A 21,419-nucleotide genomic window follows, 5' to 3' on the forward strand; every position below is an offset into this window, starting at 1 on the left:
ACTATATTCTATCCCGATGCAATTTCTGTGTTTCATCGTCAATATGAAGCTCCAAGGCTTACAGTAAGCACACTGTGGTGCGTCGCAATCTAATACTGGCCTCTCAGCAACGGCACGTATACTGCTGTTTGAAGCATTGCTCTCCCTGGACGTAAGTCGGCATTGTGCCAACTATATTCTATCCCGATGCAATTTCTGGGTTTCATCGTCAATCTGAAGCTCCAAGGGTTACAGTAAACACACTGTGGTGCGTCGCAATCTAATACTGGCCTCTCAGCAACGGCACGTATACAGACTGTTTGTAGCATTGCTCCCACTGGACGTAACTCGGCATTGTGCCAACTATATTCTCTCCCGATGCAATTTCTGTGTTTCATCGTCAATATGAAGCTCCAAGGGTTACAGTAAACACACTGTGGTGCGTCGCAATCTAATACTGGCCTCTCAGCAACGGCACGTATACAGACTGTTTGTAGCATTGCTCCCCCTGGACGTAAGTCGGCATTCTGCCAACTATATTCTATCCCGATGCAATTTCTGTGTTTCATCGTCAATATGAAGCTCCAAGGGTTACAGTAAACACACTGTGGTGCGTCGCAATCTAATACTGGCCTCTCAGCAACGGCACGTATACAGACTGTTTGTAGCATTGCTCCCCCTGGACGTAAGTCGGCATTGTGCCAACTATATTCTATCCCGATGCAATTTCTGTGTTTCATCGTCAATATGAAGCTCCAAGGGTTACAGTAAACACACTGTGGTGCGTCGCAATCTAATACTGGCCTCTCAGCAACGGCACGTATACTGACTGTTTGTAGCATTGCTCCCCCTGGACGTAAGTCGGCATTGTGCCAACTATATTCTATCCCGATGCAATTTCTGTGTTTCATCGTCAATATGAAGCTCCAAGGGTTACACTAAACACACTGTGGTGCGTCGCAATCTAATACTGGCCTCTCAGCAACGGCACGTATACAGACTGTTTGTAGCATTGCTCCCCCTGGACGTAAGTCGGCATTGTGCCAACTATATTCTATCCCAATGCAATTTCTGTGTTTCATCGTCAATATGAAGCTCCAAGGGTTACAGTAAACACACTGTGGTGCGTCGCAATCTAATACTGGCCTCTCAGCAACGGCACGTATACAGACTGTTTGTAGCATTGCTCCCCTGGACGTAAGTCGGCATTGTGCCAACTATATTCTATCCCGATGCAATTTCTGTGTTTCATCGTCAATATGAAGCTCCAAGGGTTACAGTAAACACACTGTGGTGCGTCGCAATCTAATACTGGCCTCTCAGCAACGGCACGTATAGAAGACTGTTTGTAGCATTGCTCCCCCTGAACGTAAGTCGGCATTGTGCCAACTATATTCTATCCCGATGCAATTTCTGTTTTTCATCATCAATATGAAGCTCCAAGGGTTACAGTAAACACACTGTGGTGCGTCGCAATCTAATACAGGCCTCTCAGCAACGGCACGTATACTGCTGTTTGAAGCATTGCTCCCCCTGGACGTAAGTCGGCATTGTGCCAACTATATTCTATCCCGATGCAATTTCTGGGTTCCATCGTCAATCTGAAGCTCCAAGGGTTACAGTAAACACACTGTGGTGCGTCGCAATCTAATACTGGCCTCCCAGTAACGGCACGTATACAGCCTGTTTGTAGCATTGCTCCCCCTGGACGTAAGTCGGCATTGTGCCAACTATATTCTATCCCGATGCAATTTCTGTGTTTCATCGTCAATATGAAGCTCCAAGGGTTACAGTAAACACACTGTGGTGCGTCGCAATCTAATACTGGCCGCTCAGCAACGGCACGTATACTGCTGTTTGAAGCATTGCTCCCCCTGGACGTAAGAAGGCATTGTGCCAACTATATTCTATCCCGATGCAATTTCTGTGTTTCATCGTCAATATGAAGCTCCAAGGGTTACAGTAAACACACTGTGGTGCGTCGCAATCTAATACTGGCCTCTCAGCAACGGCACGTATACAGACTGTTTGTAGCATTGCTCCCCCTGGACGTAAGTCGGCATTGTGCCAACTATATTCTATCCCGATGCAATTTCTGTGTTTCATCGTCAATATGAAGCTCCAAGGGTTACAGTAAACACACTGTGGTGCGTCGCAATCTAATACAGACCCCTCAGCAACGGCACGTATACTGCTGTTTGAAGCATTGCTCCCCCTGGACGTAAGTCGGCATTGTGCCAACTATATTCTATCCCGATGCAATTTCTGGGTTTCATCGTCAATCTGAAGCTCCAAGGGTTACAGTAAACACACTGTGGTGCGTCGCAATCTAATACTGGCCTCCCAGTAACGGCACGTATACAGACTGTTTGTAGCATTGCTCCCCCTGGACGTAAGTCGGCATTGTGCTAACTATATTCTATCTCGATGCAATTTCTGTGTTTCATCGTCAATATGAAGCTCCAAGGCTTACAGTAAACACACTGTGGTGCGTCGCAATCTAATACTGGCCTCTCAGCAACGGCACGTATACTGCTGTTTGAAGCATTGCTCCCCCTGGACGTAAGATGGCATTGTGCCAACTATATTCTATCCCGATGCAATTTCTGTGTTTCATCGTCAATATGAAGCTCCAAGGGTTACAGTAAACACACTGTGGTGCGTCGCAATCTAATACTGGCCTCTCAGCAACGGCACGTATACAGACTGTTTGTAGCATTGCTCCCCCTGGACGTAAGTCGGCATTGTGCCAACTATATTCTATCCCGATGCAATTTCTGTGTTTCATCGTCAATATGTAGCTCCAAGGGTTACAGTAAACACACTGTGGTGCGTCGCAATCTAATACAGACCCCTCAGCAACGGCTCGTATACTGCTGTTTGAAGCATTGCTCCCCCTGGACGTAAGTCGGCATTGTGCCAACTATATTCTATCCCGATGCAATTTCTGTGTTTCATCGTCAATATGAAGCTCCAAGGGTTACAGTAAATACACTGTGGTGCGTCGCGATCTAATACTGGCCTCCCAGTAACGGCACGTATACAGACTGTTTGTAGCATTGCTCCCCCTGGACGTAAGTCGGCATTGTGCCAACTATATTCTATCCCGATGCAATTTCTGTGTTTCATCGTCAATATGAAGCTCCAAGGGTTACAGTAAACACACTGTGGTGCGTTGCAATCTAATACTGGCCTCTTAGCAACGGCACGTATACTGCTGTTTAAAGCATTGCTCCCCCTGGACGTAAGATGGCATTGTGCCAACTATATTCTATCCCGATGCAATTTCTGTGTTTCATCGTCAATATGAAGCTCCATGGGTTACAGTAAACACACTGTGGTGCGTCGCAATCTAATACTGGCCTCTCAGGAACGGCACGTATACAGACTGTTTGTAGCATTGCTCCCCCTGGACGTAAGTCGGCATTGTGCCAACTATATTCTATCCCGATGCAATTTCTGTGTTTCATCGTCAATATGAAGCTCCAAGGGTTACAGTAAACACACTGTGGTGCGTCGCAATCTAATACTGGCCTCTCAGCAACGGCACGTATACAGACTATTTGTAGCATTGCTCCCCCTGGACGTAAGTCGGCATTGTGCCAACTATATTCTATCCCGATGCAATTTCTGTGTTTCATCGTCAATATGAAGCTCCAAGGGTTACAGTAAACACACCGTGGTGCGTCGCAATCTAATACTGGCCTCTCAGCAACGGCACGTATACAGACTGTTTGTAGCATTGCTCCCACTGGACGTAAGTCGGCACTGTGCCAACTATATTCTCTCCCGATGCGATTTCTGTATTTCATCGTCAATATGAAGCTCCAAGGGTTACAGTAAACACACTGTGCTGCGTCGCAATCTAATACTGGCCTCTCAGCAACGGCACGTATACAGACTGTTTGTAGCATTGCTCCCCCTGGACGTAAGTCGGCATTGTGCCAACTATATTCTATCCCGATGCAATTTCTGTGTTTCATCGTCAATATGAAGCTCCAAGGCTTACAGTAAACACACTGTGGTGCGTCGCAATCTAATACTGGCCTCTCAGCAACGGCACGTATACAGACTGTTTGTAGCATTGCTCCCCCTGGACGTAAGTCGGCATTCTGCCAACTATATTCTATCCCGATGCAATTTCTGTGTTTCATCGTCAATATGAAGCTCCAAGGGTTACAGTAAACACACTGTGGTGCGTCGCAATCTAACACCGGCCTCTCAGCAACGGCACGTATACAGACTGTTTGTAGCATTGCTCCCCCTGTGGGGAGATTGTGCCAACTATATTCTATCCCGATGCAATTTCTGTGTTTCATCGTCAATATGAAGCTCCAAGGGTTACAGTAAACACACTGTGGTGCTTCGCAATCTAATACAGGCCTCTCAGCAACGGCACGTATACAGACTGTTTGTAGCATTGCTCCCCCTGGACGTAAGTCGGCATTGTGAAAACTATATTCTATCCCGATGCAATTTCTGTGTTTCATCGTCAATATGAAGCTCCAAGGGTTACAGTAAACACACTGTGGTGCGTCGCAATCAAATACTGGCCTCTCAGTAACGGCACGTATACAGACTGTTTGTAGCATTGCTCCCCCTGGACGTAAGTCGGCATTGTGCCAACTATATTCTATCGCGATGCAATTTCTGTGTTTCATCGTCAATATGAAGCTCCAAGGGTTACAGTAAACACACTGTGGTGCGTCGCAATCTAATACTGGCCTCTCAGCAACGGCACGTATACAGACTGTTTGTAGCATTGCTCCCCCTGGACGTGAGTCGGCATTGTGCCAACTATATTCTATCCCGATGCAATTTCTGTGTTTCATCGTTAATATGAAGCTCCAAGGGTTCCAGTAAACACAGTGTTGTGCGTCGCAATCTAATACTGGCCTCTCAGCAACGGCACGTATACAGACTGTTTGTAGCATTGCTCCCCCTGGACGTAAGTCGGCATTCTGCCAACTATATTCTATCCCGATGCAATTTCTGTGTTTCATCGTCAATATGAAGCTCCAAGGTTTACAGTAAATACACTGTGGTGCGACGCAATCTAATACTGGCCTCTCAGCAACGGCACGTATACAGACTGTTTGTAGCATTGCTCCCCTGGACGTAAGTCGGCATTGTGCCAACTATATTCTATCCCGATGCAATTTCTGTGTTTCATCGTCAATATGAAGCTCCAAGGGTTACAGTAAACACACTGTGGTGCGTCGCAATCTAATACTGGCCTCTCAGCAACGGCACGTATACAGACTGTTTGTAGCATTGCTCCCCCTGAACGTAAGTCGGCATTGTGCCAACTATATTCTATCCCGATGCAATTTCTGTGTTTCATCATCAATATGAAGCTCCAAGGGTTACAGTAAACACACTGTGGTGCGTCGCAATCTAATACAGGCCTCTCAGCAACGGCACGTATACTGCTGTTTGAAGCATTGCTCCCCCTGGACGTAAGTCGGCATTGTGCCAACTATATTCTATCCCGATGCAATTTCTGGGTTTCATCGTCAATCTGAAGCTCCAAGGGTTACAGTAAACTCACAGTGGTGCGTCGCTATCTAATACTGGCCTTCCAGTAACGGCACGTATACAGACTGTTTGTAGCATTGCTCCCCCTGGACGTAAGTCGGCATTGTGCCAACTATATTCTATCCCGATGCAATTTCTGTGTTTCATCGTCAATATGAAGCTCCAAGGGTTACAGTAAACACACTGTGGTGCGTCGCAATCTAATACTGGCCTCTTAGCAACGGCACGTATACTGCTGTTTAAAGCATTGCTCCCCCTGGACGTAAGATGGCATTGTGCCAACTATATTCTATCCCGATGCAATTTCTGTGTTTCATCGTCAAAAGAAGCTCCAAGGGTTACAGTAAACACACTGTGGTGCGTCGCAATCTAATACTAGCCTCTCAGCAACGGCACGTATACAGACTGTTTGTAGCATTGCTCCCCCTGGACGTAAGTCGGTATTGTGCCAACTATATTCTATCCCGATGCAATTTCTGTGTTTCATCGTCAATATGAAGCTCCAAGGGTTACAGTAAACACACTGTGGTGTGCTGCAATCTAATACTGGCCTCTCAGTAACGGCACGTTTTCAGACTGTTTGTAGCATTGCTCCCCCTGGACGTAAGTCGGCATTGTGCCAACTATATTCTATCCCGATGCAATTTCTGTGTTTCATCGTCAATATGAAGCTCCAAGGGTTACAGTAAACACACTGTGGTGCGTCGCAATCTAATACTGGCCTCTCAGCAACGGCACGTATACAGACTGTTTGTAGCATTGCTCCCCCTGGACGTAAGTCGGCATTGTGCCAACTATATTCTATCCCGATGCAATTTCTGTGTTTCATCGTCAATATGAAGCTCCAAGGGTTACAGTAAACACACTGTGGTGCGTCGCAATCTAACACTGGCCTCTCAGCAACGGCACGTATAGAGACTGTTTGTAGCATTGCTCCCCCTGGACGTAAGTCGGCATTGTGCCAACTATATTCTATCCCGATGCAATTTCTGTGTTTCATCGTCAATATGAAGCTCCAAGGGTTACAGTAAACACACTGTGGTGCGTCGCAATCTAATACTGGCCTCTCAGCAACGGCACGTATACAGACTGTTTGTAGCATTGCTCCCCCTGGACGTAAGTCGGCATTGTGCCAACTATATTCTATCCCGATGCAATTTCTGTGTTTCATCGTCAATATGAAGCTCCAAGGGTTACAGTAAACACACTGTGGTGCGTCGCAATCTAATACTGGCCTCTCAGTAACGGCACGTATACAGACTGTTTGTAGCATTGCTCCCCCTGGACGTAAGTCGGCATTGTGCCAACTATATTCTATCCCGATGCAATTTCTGTGTTTCATCGTCAATATGAAGCTCCAAGGGTTACAGTAAACACACTGTGGTGCGTCGCAATCTAATACTGGCCTCTCAGCAACGGCACGTATACAGACTGTTTGTAGCATTGCTCCCCCTGGACGTAAGTCGGCATTGTGCCAACTATATTCTATCCCGATGCAATTTCTGTGTTTCATCGTCAATATGAAGCTCCAAGGGTTACAGTAAACACACTGTGGTGCGTCGCAATCTAATACTGGCCTCTCAGCAACGGCACGTATACAGACTGTTTGTAGCATTGCTCCCCCTGGACGTGAGTCGGCATTGTGCCAACTATATTCTATCCCGATGCAATTTCTGTGTTTCATCGTCAATATGAAGCTCCAAGGGTTACAGTAAACACACTGTTGTGCGTCGCAATCTAATACTGGCCTCTCAGCAACGGCACGTAAATAGACTGTTTGTAGCATTGCTCCCCCTGGACGTAAGTCGGCATTCTGCCAACTATATTCTATCCCGATGCAATTTCTGTGTTTCATCGTCAATATGAAGCTCCAAGGGTTACAGTAAATACACTGTGGTGCGACGCAATCTAATACTGGCCTCCCAGTAACGGCACGTATACAGACTGTTTGTAGCATTGCTCCCCCTGGACGTAAGTCGGCATTGTGCCAACTATATTCTATCCCGATGCAATTTCTGTGTTTCATCGTCAATATGAAGCTCCAAGGGTTACAGTAAACTCACTGTGGTGCGTCGCAATCTAATACTGGCCTCCCAGTAACGGCACGTATACAGACTGTTTGTAGCATTGCTCCCCCTGGACGTAAGTCGGCATTGTGCCAACTATATTCTATCCCGATGCAATTTCTGTGTTTCATCGTCAATATGAAGCTCCAAGGCTTACAGTAAACACACTGTGGTGCGTCGCAATCTAATACTGGCCTCTCAGCAACGGCACGTATACTGCTGTTTGAAGCATTGCTCCCCCTGGACGTAAGATGGCATTGTGCCAACTATATTCTATCCCGATGCAATTTCTGTGTTTCATCGTCAATATGAAGCTCCAAGGGTTACAGTAAACACACTGTGGTGCGTCGCAATCTAATAGTGGCCTCTCAGCAACGGCACGTATACAGACTGTTAGTAGCATTGCTCCCCCTGGACGTAAGTCGGCATTGTGCCAACTATATTCTATCCCGATGCAATTTCTGTGTTTCATCGTCAATATGAAGCTCCAAGTGTTACAGTAAACACACTGTGGTGCGTCGCAATCTAATACTGGCCTCTCAGTAACGGCACGTATACAGACTGTTTGTAGCATTGCTCCCCCTGGACGTAAGTCGGCATTGTGCCAACTATATTCTATCCCGATGCAATTTCTGTGTTTCATCGTCAATATGAAGCTCCAAGGGTTACAGTAAACACACTGTGGTGCGTCGCAATCTAATACTGGCCTCTCAGCAACGGCACGTATACAGACTGTTTGTAGCATTGCTCCCCCTGGACGTAAGTCGGCATTGTGCCAACTATATTCTATCCCGATGCAATTTCTGTGTTTCATCGTCAATATGAAGCTCCAAGGGTTACAGTAAACACACTGTGGTGCGTCGCAATCTAATACTGGCCTCTCAGCAACAGCACGTATACAGACTGTTTGTAGCATTGCTCCCCCTGGACGTAAGTCGGCATTGTGCCAACTATATTCTATCCCGATGCAATTTCTGTGTTTCATCGTCAATATGAAGCTCCAAGGCTTACAGTAAACACACTGTGGTGCGTCGCAATCTAATACTGGCCTCTCAGCAACGGCACGTATACAGACTGTTTGTAGCATTGCTCCCCCTGGACGTAAGTCGGCATTGTGCCAACTATATTCTATCCCGATGCAATTTCTGTGTTTCATCGTCAATATGAAGCTCCAAGGGTTACAGTAAACTCACTGTGGTGCGTCGCAATCTAATACTGGCCTCTCAGCAACGGCACGTATACAGACTGTTTGTAGCATTGCTCCCCCTGGACGTAAGTCGGCATTGTGCCAACTATATTCTATCCCGATGCAATTTCTGTGTTTCATCGTCAATATGAAGCTCCAAGGGTTACAGTAAACACACTGTGGTGCGTCGCAATCTAATACTGGCCTCTCAGCACCGGCACGTATACAGACTGTTTGTAGCATTGCTCCCCCTGGACGTAAGTCGGCATTGTGCCATCTATATTCTATCCCGATGCAATTTCTGTGTTTCATCGTCAATATGAAGCTCCAAGGGTTACAGTAAACACACTGTGGTGCGTCGCAATCTAATACTGGCCTCTCAGCAACGGCACGTATACAGACTGTTTGTAGCATTGCTCCGCCTGGACGTAAGTCGGCATTGTGCCAACTATATTCTATCCCGATGCAATTTCTGTGTTTCATCGTCAATATGAAGCTCCAAGGGTTACAGTAAACACACTGTGGTGCGTCGCAATCTAATACTGGCCTCTCAGTAACGGCACGTATACAGACTGTTTGTAGCATTGCTCCCCCTGGACGTAAGTCGCCATTGTGCCAACTATATTCTATCCCGATGCAATTTCCGTGTTTCATCGTCAATATGAAGCTCCAAGGGTTACAGTAAACACACTGTGGTGCGTCGCAATCTAATACTGGCCTCTCAGCAACGGCACGTATACAGACTGTTTGTAGCATTGCTCCCCCTGGACGTAAGTCGGCATTGTGCCAACTATATTCTATCCCGATGCAATTTCTGTGTTTCATCGTCAAAATGAAGCTCCAAGGGTTACAGTAAACACACTGTGGTGCGTCGCAATCTAATACTGGCCTCTCAGCAACGGCACGTATACAGACTGTTTGTAGCATTGCTCCCCCTGGACGTAAGTCGGCATTGTGCCAACTATATTCTATCCCGATGCAATTTCTGTGTTTCATCGTCAATATGAAGCTCCAAGGGTTACAGTAAACACACTGTGGTGCGTCGCAATCTAATACTGGCCTCTCAGTAACGGCACGTATACAGACTGTTTGTAGCATTGCTCCCCCTGGACGTAAGTCGGCATTGTGCCAACTATATTCTATCCCGATGCAATTTCTGTGTTTCATCGTCAATATGAAGCTCCAAGGGTTACAGTAAACACACTGTGGTGCGTCGCAATCTAATACTGGCCTCTCAGCAACGGCACGTATACAGACTGTTTGTAGCATTGCTCCCCCTGGACGTAAGTCGGCATTGTGCCAACTATATTCTATCCCGATGCAATTTCTGTGTTTCATCGTCAATATGAAGCTCCAAGGGTTACAGTAAACACACTGTGGTGCGTCGCAATCTAATACTGGCCTCTCAGCAACGGCACGTATACAGACTGTTTGTAGCATTGCTCCCCCTGAACGTAAGTCGGCATTGTGCCAACTATATTCTATCCCGATGCAATTTCTGTGTTTCATCGTCAATATGAAGCTCCAAGGGTTACAGTAAACACACTGTGGTGCGTCGCAATCTAACACTGGCCTCTCAGCAACGGCACGTATACAGACTGTTTGTAGCATTGCTCCCCCTGTGGGGAGATTGTGCCAACTATATTTTATCCCGATGCAATTTCTGTGTTTCATCGTCAATATGAAGCTCCAAGGGTTACAGTAAACACACTGTGGTGCGTCGCAATCTAATACTGGCCTCTCAGCAACGGCACGTATACAGACTGTTTGTAGCATTGCTCCGCCTGGACGTAAGTCGGCATTGTGCCAACTATATTCTATCCCGATGCAATTTCTGTGTTTCATCGTCAATATGAAGCTCCAAGGGTTACAGTAAACACACTGTGGTGCGTCGCAATCTAATACTGGCCTCTCAGCAACGGCACGTATACAGACTGTTTGTAGCACTGCTCCCACTGGACGTAAGTCGGCATTGTGCCAACTATATTCTATCCCGATGCAATTTCTGTGTTTCATCGTCAATATGAAGCTCCAAGGGTTACAGTAAACACACTGTGGTGCGTCGCAATCTAATACTGGCCTCTCAGCAACGGCACGTATACAGACTGTTTGTAGCATTGCTCCCCCTGGACGTAAGTCGGCATTGTGCCAACTATATTCTATCCCGATGCAATTTCTGTGTTTCATCGTCAATATGAAGCTCCAAGGGTTACAGTAAACACACTGTGGTGCGTCGCAATCTAATACTGGCCTCTCAGCAACGGCACGTATACACACTGTTTGTAGCATTGCTCCCCCTGGACGTAAGTCGGCATTGTGCCAACTATATTCTATCCCGATGCAATTTCTGTGTTTCATCGTCAATATGAAGCTCCAAGGGTTACAGTAAACACACTGTGGTGCGTCGCAATCTAATACTGGCCTCTCAGCAACGGCACGTATACAGACTGTTTGTAGCATTGCTCCCCCTGGACGTAAGTCGGCATTGTGCCAACTATATTCTATCCCGATGCAATTTCTGTGTTTCATCGTCAATATGAAGCTCCAAGGGTTACAGTATACACACTGTGGTGCGTCGCAATCTAATACTGGCCTCTCAGCAACGGCACGTATACAGACTGTTTGTAGCATTGCTCCCCCTGGACGTAAGTCGGCATTGTGCCAACTATATTCTATCCCGATGCAATTTCTGTGTTTCATCGTCAATATGAAGCTCCAAGGGTTACAGTAAACACACTGTGGTGCGTCGCAATCTAATACTGGCCTCTCAGCAACGGCACGTATACAGACTGTTTGTAGCATTGCTCCCCCTGGACGTAAGTCGGCATTGTGCCAACTATATTCTATCCCGATGCAATTTCTGTGTTTCATCGTCAATATGAAGCTCCAAGGGTTACAGTAAACACACTGTGGTGCGTCGCAATCTAATACTGGCCTCTCAGTAACGGCACGTATACAGACTGTTTGTAGCATTGCTCCCCCTGGACGTAAGTCGGCATTGTGCCAACTATATTCTATCCCGATGCAATTTCTGTGTTTCATCGTCAATATGAAGCTCCAAGGGTTACAGTAAACACACTGTGGTGCGTCGCAATCTAATACTGGCCTCTCAGCAACGGCACGTATACAGACTGTTTGTAGCATTGCTCCCCCTGGACGTAAGTCGGCATTGTGCCAACTATATTCTATCCCGATGCAATTTCTGTGTTTCATCGTAAATATGAAGCTCCAAGGGTTACAGTAAACACACTGTGGTGCGTTGCAATCTAATACTGGCCTCTCAGTAACGGCACGTATACAGACTGTTTGTAGCATTGCTCCCCCTGGACGTAAGTCGGCATTGTGCCAACTATATTCTATCCCGATGCAATTTCTGTGTTTCATCGTCAATATGAAGCTCCAAGGGTTACAGTAAACACACTGTGGTGCGTCGCAATCTAATACTGGCCTCTCAGCAACGGCACGTATACAGACTGTTTGTAGCATTGCTCCCCCTGGACGTAAGTCGGCATTGTGCCAACTATATTCTATCCCGATGCAATTTCTGTGTTTCATCGTCAATATGAAGCTCCAAGGGTTACAGTATACACACTGTGGTGCGTCGCAATCTAATACTGGCCTCTCAGCAACGGCACGTATACAGACTGTTTGTAGCATTGCTCCCCCTGGACGTAAGTCGGCATTGTGCCAACTATATTCTATCCCGATGCAATTTCTGTGTTTCATCGTCAATATGAAGCTCCAAGGGCTACAGTAAACACACTGTGGTGCGTCGCAATCTAATACTGGCCTCTCAGCAACGGCACGGATACAGACTGTTTGTAGCATTGCTCCCCCTGGACGTAAGTCGGCATTGTGCCAACTATATTTTATCCCGATGCAATTTCTGTGTTTCATCGTCTATATGAAGCTCCAAGGGTTACAGTAAACACACTGTGGTGCGTCGCAATCTAATACTGGCCTCTCAGCAACGGCACGTATACAGACTGTTTGTAGCATTGCTCCCCCTGGACGTAAGTCGGCATTGTGCCAACTATATTCTATCCCGATGCAATTTCTGTGTTTCATCGTCAATATGAAGCTCCAAGGGTTACAGTAAACACACTGTGGTGCGTCGCAATCTAAAACTGGCCTCTCAGCAACGGCACGTATACAGACTGTTTGTAGCATTGCTCCCCCTGGACGTAAGTCGGCATTGTGCCAACTATATTCTATCCCGATGCAATTTCTGTGTTTCATCGTCAATATGAAGCTCCAAGGGTAACAGTAAACACCCAGTGGTGGGTCGCAATCTAATACTGGCCTCTCAGCAACGGCACGTATAATGCTGTTTGAGGCATTGCCCCCCCTGGGCGTAAGTCTGCATTGTGCCAACTATATTCTATCCCGATGCAATTTCTGTGTTTCATCGTCAATATGAAGCTCCAAGGGTTACAGTAAACACACTGTGGTGCGTCGCAATCTAATACTGGCCTCTCAGCAACGGCACGTATACAGACTGTTTGTAGCATTGCTCCGCCTGGACGTAAGTCGGCATTGTGCCAACTATATTCTATCCCGATGCAATTTCTGTGTTTCATCGTCAATATGAAGCTCCAAGGGTTACAGTAAACACACTGTGGTGCGTCGCAATCTAATACTGGCCTCTCAGTAACGGCACGTATACAGACTGTTTGTAGCATTGCTCCCTCTTGACGTAAGTCGGCATTGTGCCAACTATATTCTATCCCGATGCAATTTCCGTGTTTCATCGTCAATATGAAGCCCCAAGGGTTACAGTAAACACACTGTGGTGCGTCGCAATCTAATACTGGCCTCTCAGCATCGGCACGTATACAGACTGTTTGTAGCATTGCTCCCCCTGGACGTAAGTCGGCATTGTGCCAACTATATTCTATCCCGATGCAATTTCTGTGTTTCATCGTCAAAATGAAGCTCCAAGGGTTACAGTAAACACACTGTGGTGCGTCGCAATCTAATACTGGCCTCTCAGCAACGGCACGTATACAGACTGTTTGTAGCATTGCTCCCCCTGGACGTAAGTCGGCATTGTGCCAACTATATTCTATCCCGATGCAATTTCTGTGTTTCATCGTCAATATGAAGCTCCAAGGGTTACAGTAAACACACTGTGGTGCGTCGCAATCTAATACTGGCCTCTCAGCAACGGCACGTATACACACTGTTTGTGGCATTGCTCCCCCTGGACGTTAGTCGGCATTGTGCCAACTATATTCTATCCCGATGCAATTTCTGTGTTTCATCGTCAATATGAAGCTCCAAGGGTTACAGTAAACACACTGTGGTGCGTCGCATTCTAATACTGGCCTCTCAGTAACGGCACGTATACAGACTGTTTGTAGCATTGCTCCCCCTGGACGTAAGTCGGCATTGTGCCAACTATATTCTATCCCGATGCAATTTCTGTGTTTCATCGTCAATATGAAGCTCCAAGGGTTACAGTAAACACACTGTGGTGCGTCGCAATCTAATACTGGCCTCTCAGCAACGGCACGTATACAGACTGTTTGTAGCATTGCTCCCCCTGGACGTAAGTCGGCATTGTGCCAACTATATTCTATCCCGATGCAATTTCTGTGTTTCATCGTCAATATGAAGCTCCAAGGGTTACAGTAAACACACTGTGGTGCGTCGCAATCTAATACTGGCCTCTCAGCAACGGCACGTATACAGACTGTTTGTAGCATTGCTCCCCCTGGACGTAAGTCGGCATTGTGCCAACCATATTCTATCCCGATGCAATTTCTGTGTTTCATCGTCAATATGAAGCTCCAAGGGTTACAGTAAACACACTGTGGTGCGTCGCAATCTAATACTGGCCTCTCAGCAACGGCACGTATACAGACTGTTTGTAGCATTGCTCCCCCTGGACGTAAGTCGGCATTGTGCCAACTATATTCTATCCCGATGCAATTTCCGTGTTTCATCGTCAATATGAAGCTCCAAGGGTTACAGTAAACACACTGTGGTGCGTCGCAATCTAATACTGGCCTCTCAGCAACGGCACGTATACAGACTGTTTGTAGCATTGCTCCCCCTGGACGTAAGTCGGCATTGTGCCAACTATATTCTATCCCGATGCAATTTCTGTGTTTCATCGTCAATATGAAGCTCCAAGGGTTACAGTAAACACACTGTGGTGCGTCGCAATCTAATACTGGCCTCTCAGTAACGGATCGTATACAGACTGTTTGTAGCATTGCTCCCCCTGGACGTAAGTCGGCATTGTGCCAACTATATTCTATCCCGATGCAATTTCTGCGTTTCATCGTCAATATGAAGCTCCAAGGGTTACAGTAAACACACTGTGGTGCGTCGCAATCTAACACTGGCCTCTCAGCAACGGCACGTATACAGACTGTTTGTAGCATTGCTCCCCCTGTGGGGAGATTGTGCCAACTATATTCTATCCCGATGCAATTTCTGTGTTTCATCGTCAATATGAAGCTCCAAGGGTTACAGTAAACACACTGTGGTGCGTCGCAATCTAATACTGGCCTCTCAGCAACGGCACGTATACAGACTGTTTGTAGCATTGCTCCGCCTGGACGTAAGTCGGCATTGTGCCAACTATATTCTATCCCGATGCAATTTCTGTGTTTCATCGTCAATATGAAGCTCCAAGGGTTACAGTAAACACACTGTGGTGCGTCGCAATCTAATACTGGCCTCTCAGCAACGGCACGTATACAGACTGTTTGTAGCATTGCTCCCCCTGGACGTAAGTCGGCATTGTGCCAACTATATTCTATCCCGATGCAATTTCTGTGTTTCATCGTCAATATGAAGCTCCAAGGGTTACAGTAAACACACTGTGGTGCGTTGCAATCTAATACTGGCCTCTCAGTAACGGCACGTATACAGACTGTTTGTAGCATTGCTCCCCCTGGACGTAAGTCGGCATTGTGCCAACTATATTCTATCCCGATGCAATTTCTGTGTTTCATCGTCAATATGAAGCTCCAAGGGTTACAGTAAACACACTGTGGTGCGTCGCAATCTAATACTGGCCTCTCAGCAACGGCACGTATACAGACTGTTTGTAGCATTGCTCCCCCTGGACGTAAGTCGGCATTGTGCCAACTATATTCTATCCCGATGCAATTTCTGTGTTTCATCGTCAATATGAAGCTCCAAGGGTTACAGTATACACACTGTGGTGCGTCGCAATCTAATACTGGCCTCTCAGCAACGGCACGTATACAGACTCTTTGTAGCATTGGTCCCCCTGGACGTAAGTCGGCATTGTGCCAACTATATTTTATCCCGATGCAATTTCTGTGTTTCATCGTCAATATGAAGCTCCAAGGGCTACAGTAAACACACTGTGGTGCGTCGCAATCTAATACTGGCCTCTCAGCAACGGCACGTATACAGACTGTTTGTAGCATTGCTCCCCCTGGACGTAAGTCGGCATTGTGCCAACTATATTCTATCCCGATGCAATTTCTGTGTTTCATCGTCAATATGAAGCTCCAAGGGTTACAGTAAACACACTGTGGTGCGTCGCAAACTAATACTGGCCTCTCAGCAACGGCACGTATACAGACTGTTTGTAGCATTGCTCCCCCTGGACGTAAGTCGGCATTGTGCCAACTATATTCTATCCCGATGCAATTTCTGTGTTTCATCGTCAATGTGAAGCTCCAAGGGTTACAGTAAACACACTGTGGTGCGTCGCAATCTAATACTGGCCTCTCAGCAACGGCACGTATACACACTGTTTGTTGCATTGCCCCCCCTGGACGTAAGTCGGCATTGTGCCAACTATATTCTATCCCGATGCAATTTCTGTGTTTCATCGTCAATATGAAGCTCCAAGGGTTACAGTAAACACACTGTGGTGCGTCGCAATCTAATACTGGCCTCTCAGCAACGGCACGTATACAGACTGTTTGTAGCATTGCTCCCCCTGGACGTAAGTCGGCATTGTGCCAACTATATTCTATCCCGATGCAATTTCTGTGTTTCATCGTCAATATGAAGCTCTAAGGGTTACAGTAAACACACTGTGGTGCGTCGCAATCTAATACTGGCCTCTCAGCAACGGCACGTATACAGACTGTTTGTAGCATTGCTCCCCCTGGACGTGAGTCGGCATTGTGCCAACTATATTCTATCCCGATGCAATTTCTGTGTTTCATCGTCAATATGAAGCTCCAAGGATTACAGTAAACACCCAGTGGTGGGTCGCAATCTAATACTGGCCTCTCAGCAACGGCACGTATAATGCTGTTTGAAGCATTGCTCCCCCTGGGCGTAAGTCGGCATTGTGCCAACTATATTCTATCCCGATGCAATTTCTGTGTTTCATCGTCAATATGAAGCTCCAAGGGTTACAGTAAACACACAGTGGTGCGTCGCAATCTAATACTGGCCACTCAGCAACGGCACGTATACAGACTGTTTGTAGCATTGCTCCACCTGTGGGGAGATTTTGCCAACTATATTCTATCCCGATGCAATTTCTGTGTTTCATCGTCAATATGAAGCTCCAAGGGTTACAGTAAACACACTGTGGTGCGTCGCAATCTAATACTGGCCTCTCAGCAACGGCACGTATACAGATTGTTTGTAGCATTGCTCCCCCTGGACGTAAGTCGGCATTGTTCCAACTATATTCTATCCCGATGCAATTTCTGTATTTCATCATCAATATGAAGCTCCAAGGGTTACAGTAAACACACTGTGGTGCGTCGCAATCTAATACTGGCCTCTCAGTAACGGATCGTATACAGACTGTTTGTAGCATTGCTCCCCCTGAACGTAAGTCGGCATTGTGCCAACTATATTCTATCCCGATGCAATTTCTGTGTTTCATCGTCAATATGAAGCTCCAAGGGTTACAGTAAACACACTGTGGTGCGTCGCAATCTAACACTGGCCTCTCAGCAACGGCACGTATACAGACTGTTTGTAGCATTGCTCCCCCTGTGGGGAGATTGTGCCAACTATATTCTATCCCGATGCAATTTCTGTGTTTCATCGTCAATATGAAGCTCCAAGGGTTACAGTAAACACACTGTGGTGCGTCGCAATCTAATACTGGCCTCTCAGCAACGGCACGTATACAGACTGTTTGTAGCATTGCTCCGCCTGGACGTAAGTCGGCATTGTGCCAACTATATTCAATCCCGATGCAATTTCTGTGTTTCATCGTCAATATGAAGCTCCAAGGGTTACAGTAAACACACTGTGGTGCGTCGCAATCTAATACTGGCCTCTCAGCAACGGCACGTATACAGACTGTTTGTAGCATTGCTCCCCCTGGACGTAAGTCGGCATTGTGCCAACTATATTCTATCCCGATGCAATTTCTGTGTTTCATCGTCAATATGAAGCTCCAAGGGTTACAGTAAACACACTGTGGTGCGTTGCAATCTAATACTGGCCTCTCAGTAACGGCACGTATACAGACTGTTTGTAGCATTGCTCCCCCTGGACGTAAGTCGGCATTGTGCCAACTATATTCTATCCCGATGCAATTTCTGTGTTTCATCGTCAATATGAAGCTCCAAGGGTTACAGTAAACACACTGTGGTGCGTCGCAATCTAATACTGGCCTCTCAGCAACGGCACGTATACAGACTGTTTGTAGCATTGCTCCCCCTGGACGTAAGTCGGCATTGTGCCAACTATATTCTATCCCGATGCAATTTCTGTGTTTCATCGTCAATATGAAGCTCCAAGGGTTACAGTATACACACTGTGGTGCGTCGCAATCTAATACTGGCCTCTCAGCAACGGCACGTATACAGACTCTTTGTAGCATTGGTCCCCCTGGACGTAAGTCGGCATTGTGCCAACTATATTTTATCCCGATGCAATTTCTGTGTTTCATCGTCAATATGAAGCTCCAAGGGCTACAGTAAACACACTGTGGTGCGTCGCCATCTAATACTGGCCTCTCAGCAACGGCACGTATACAGACTGTTTGTAGCATTGCTCCCCCTGGACGTAAGTCGGCATTGTGCCAACTATATTCTATCCCGATGCAATTTCTGTGTTTCATCGTCTATATGAAGCTCCAAGGGTTACAGTAAACACACTGTGGTGCGTCGCAATCTAATACTGGCCTCTCAGCAACGGCACGTATACAGACTGTTTGTAGCATTGCTCCCCCTGGACGTAAGTCGGCATTGTGCCAACTATATTCTATCCCGATGCAATTTCTGTGTTTCATCGTCAATGTGAAGCTCCAAGGGTTACAGTAAACACACTGTGGTGCGTCGCAATCTAATACTGGCCTCTCAGCAACGGCACGTATACACACTGTTTGTTGCATTGCTCCCCCTGGACGTAAGTCGGCATTGTGCCAACTATATTCTATCCCGATGCAATTTCTGTGTTTCATCGTCAATATGAAGCTCCAAGGGTTACAGTAAACACACTGTGGTGCGTCGCAATCTAATACTGGCCTCTCAGCAACGGCACGTATACAGACTGTTTGTAGCATTGCTCCCCCTGGACGTAAGTCGGCATTGTGCCAACTATATTCTATCCCGATGCAATTTCTGTGTTTCATCGTCAATATGAAGCTCCAAGGGTTACAGTAAACACACAGTGGTGCGTCGCAATCTAATACTGGCCTCTCAGCAACGGCACGTATACAGACTGTTTGTAGCATTGCTCCCCCTGGACGTGAGTCGGCATTGTGCCAACTATATTCTATCCCGATGCAATTTCTGTGTTTCATCGTCAATATGAAGCTCCAAGGATTACAGTAAACACCCAGTGGTGGGTCGCAATCTAATACTGGCCTCTCAGCAACGGCACGTATAATGCTGTTTGAAGCATTGCTCCCCCTGGGCGTAAGTCGGCATTGTGCCAACTATATTCTATCCCGATGCAATTTCTGTGTTTCACCGTCAATATGAAGCTCCAAGGGTTACAGTAAACACACTGTGGTGCGTCGCAATCTAATACTGGCCACTCAGCAACGGCACGTATACAGACTGTTTGTAGCATTGCTCCACCTGTGGGGAGATTTTGCCAACTATATTCTATCCCGATGCAATTTCTGTGTTTCATCGTCAATATGAAGCTCCAAGGGTTACAGTAAACACACTGTGGTGCGTCGCAATCTAATACTGGCCTCTCAGCAACGGCACGTATACAGATAGTTTGTAGCATTGCTCCCCCTGGACGTAAGTCGGCATTGTTCCAACTATATTCTATCCCGATGCAATTTCTGTATTTCATCGTCAATATGAAGCTCCAAGGGTTACAGTAAACACACTGTGGTGCGTCGCAATCTAATACTGGCCTCTCAGCAACGGCACGTATACAGACTGTTTGTAGCATTGCTCCCCCTGGACGTAAGTCGGCATTGTGCCAACTATATTCTATCCCGATGCAATTTCTGTGTTTCATCGTCAATATGAAGCTCCAAGGGTTACAGTAAACACACTGTGGTGCGTCGCAATCTAATACTGGCCTCTCAGTAACGGCACGTATACAGACTGTTTGTAGCGTTGCTCCCCCTGGACGTAAGTCGGCATTGTGCCAACTATATTCTATCCCGATGCAATTTCTGTGTTTCATCGTCAATATGAAGCTCCAAGGGTTACAGTAAACACACTGTGGTGCGTCGCAATCTAATACTGGCCTCTCAGCAACGGCACGTATACAGACTGTTTGTAGCATTGCTACCCCTGGACGTAAGTCGGCATTGTGCCAACTATATTCTATCCCGATGCAATTTCTGTGTTTCATCGTCAATATGAAGCTCCAAGGGTTACAGTAAACACACTGTGGTGCGTCGCAATCTAATACTGGCCTCTCAGTAACGGCACGTATACAGACTGTTTGTAGCATTGCTCCCCCTGGACGTAAGTCGGCATTGTGCCAACTATATTCTATCCCGATGCAATTTCTGTGTTTCATCGTCAATATGAAGCTCCAAGGGTTACAGTAATCACACTGTGGTGCGTCGCAATCTAATACTGGCCTCTCAGCAACGCCACGTATACATACTGTTTGTAGCATTGCTCCCCCTGGACGTAAGTCGGCATTGTGCCAACTATATTCTATCCCGATGCAATTTCTGTGTTTCAACGTCAATATGAAGCTCCAAGGGTTACAGTAAACATACTGTGGTGCGTCGCAATCTAATACTGGCCTCTCAGCAACGGCACGTATACAGACTGTTTGTAGAATTGCTCCCCCTGGACGTAAGTCGGCATTGTGCCAACTATATTCTATCCCGATGCAATTTCTGTGTTTCATCGTCAATATGAAGCTCCAAGGGTTACAGTAAACACACTGTGGTGCGTCGCAATCTAATACTGGCCTCTCAGCAACGGCACGTATACAGACTGTTTGTAGCATTGCTCCCCCTGGACGTAAGTCGGCATTGTGACAACTATATTCTATCCCGATGCAATTTCTGTGTTTCATCGTCAATATGAAGCTCCAAGGGTTACAGTAAACACACTGTGGTGCGTCGCAATCTAATACTGGCCTCTCAGCAACGGCACGTATACAGACTGTTTGTAGCATTGCTCCCCCTGGACGTAAGTCGGCATTGTTCCAACTATATTCTATCCCGATGCAATTTCTGTGTTTCATCGTCAATATGAAGCTCCAAGGGTTACAGTAAACACACTGTGGTGCGTCGCAATCTAATA

The sequence above is a fragment of the Schistocerca cancellata genome, chromosome 9, assembly GCF_023864275.1.
Source record: "Schistocerca cancellata isolate TAMUIC-IGC-003103 chromosome 9, iqSchCanc2.1, whole genome shotgun sequence".
NCBI lineage: Eukaryota > Metazoa > Arthropoda > Insecta > Orthoptera > Acrididae > Schistocerca > Schistocerca cancellata.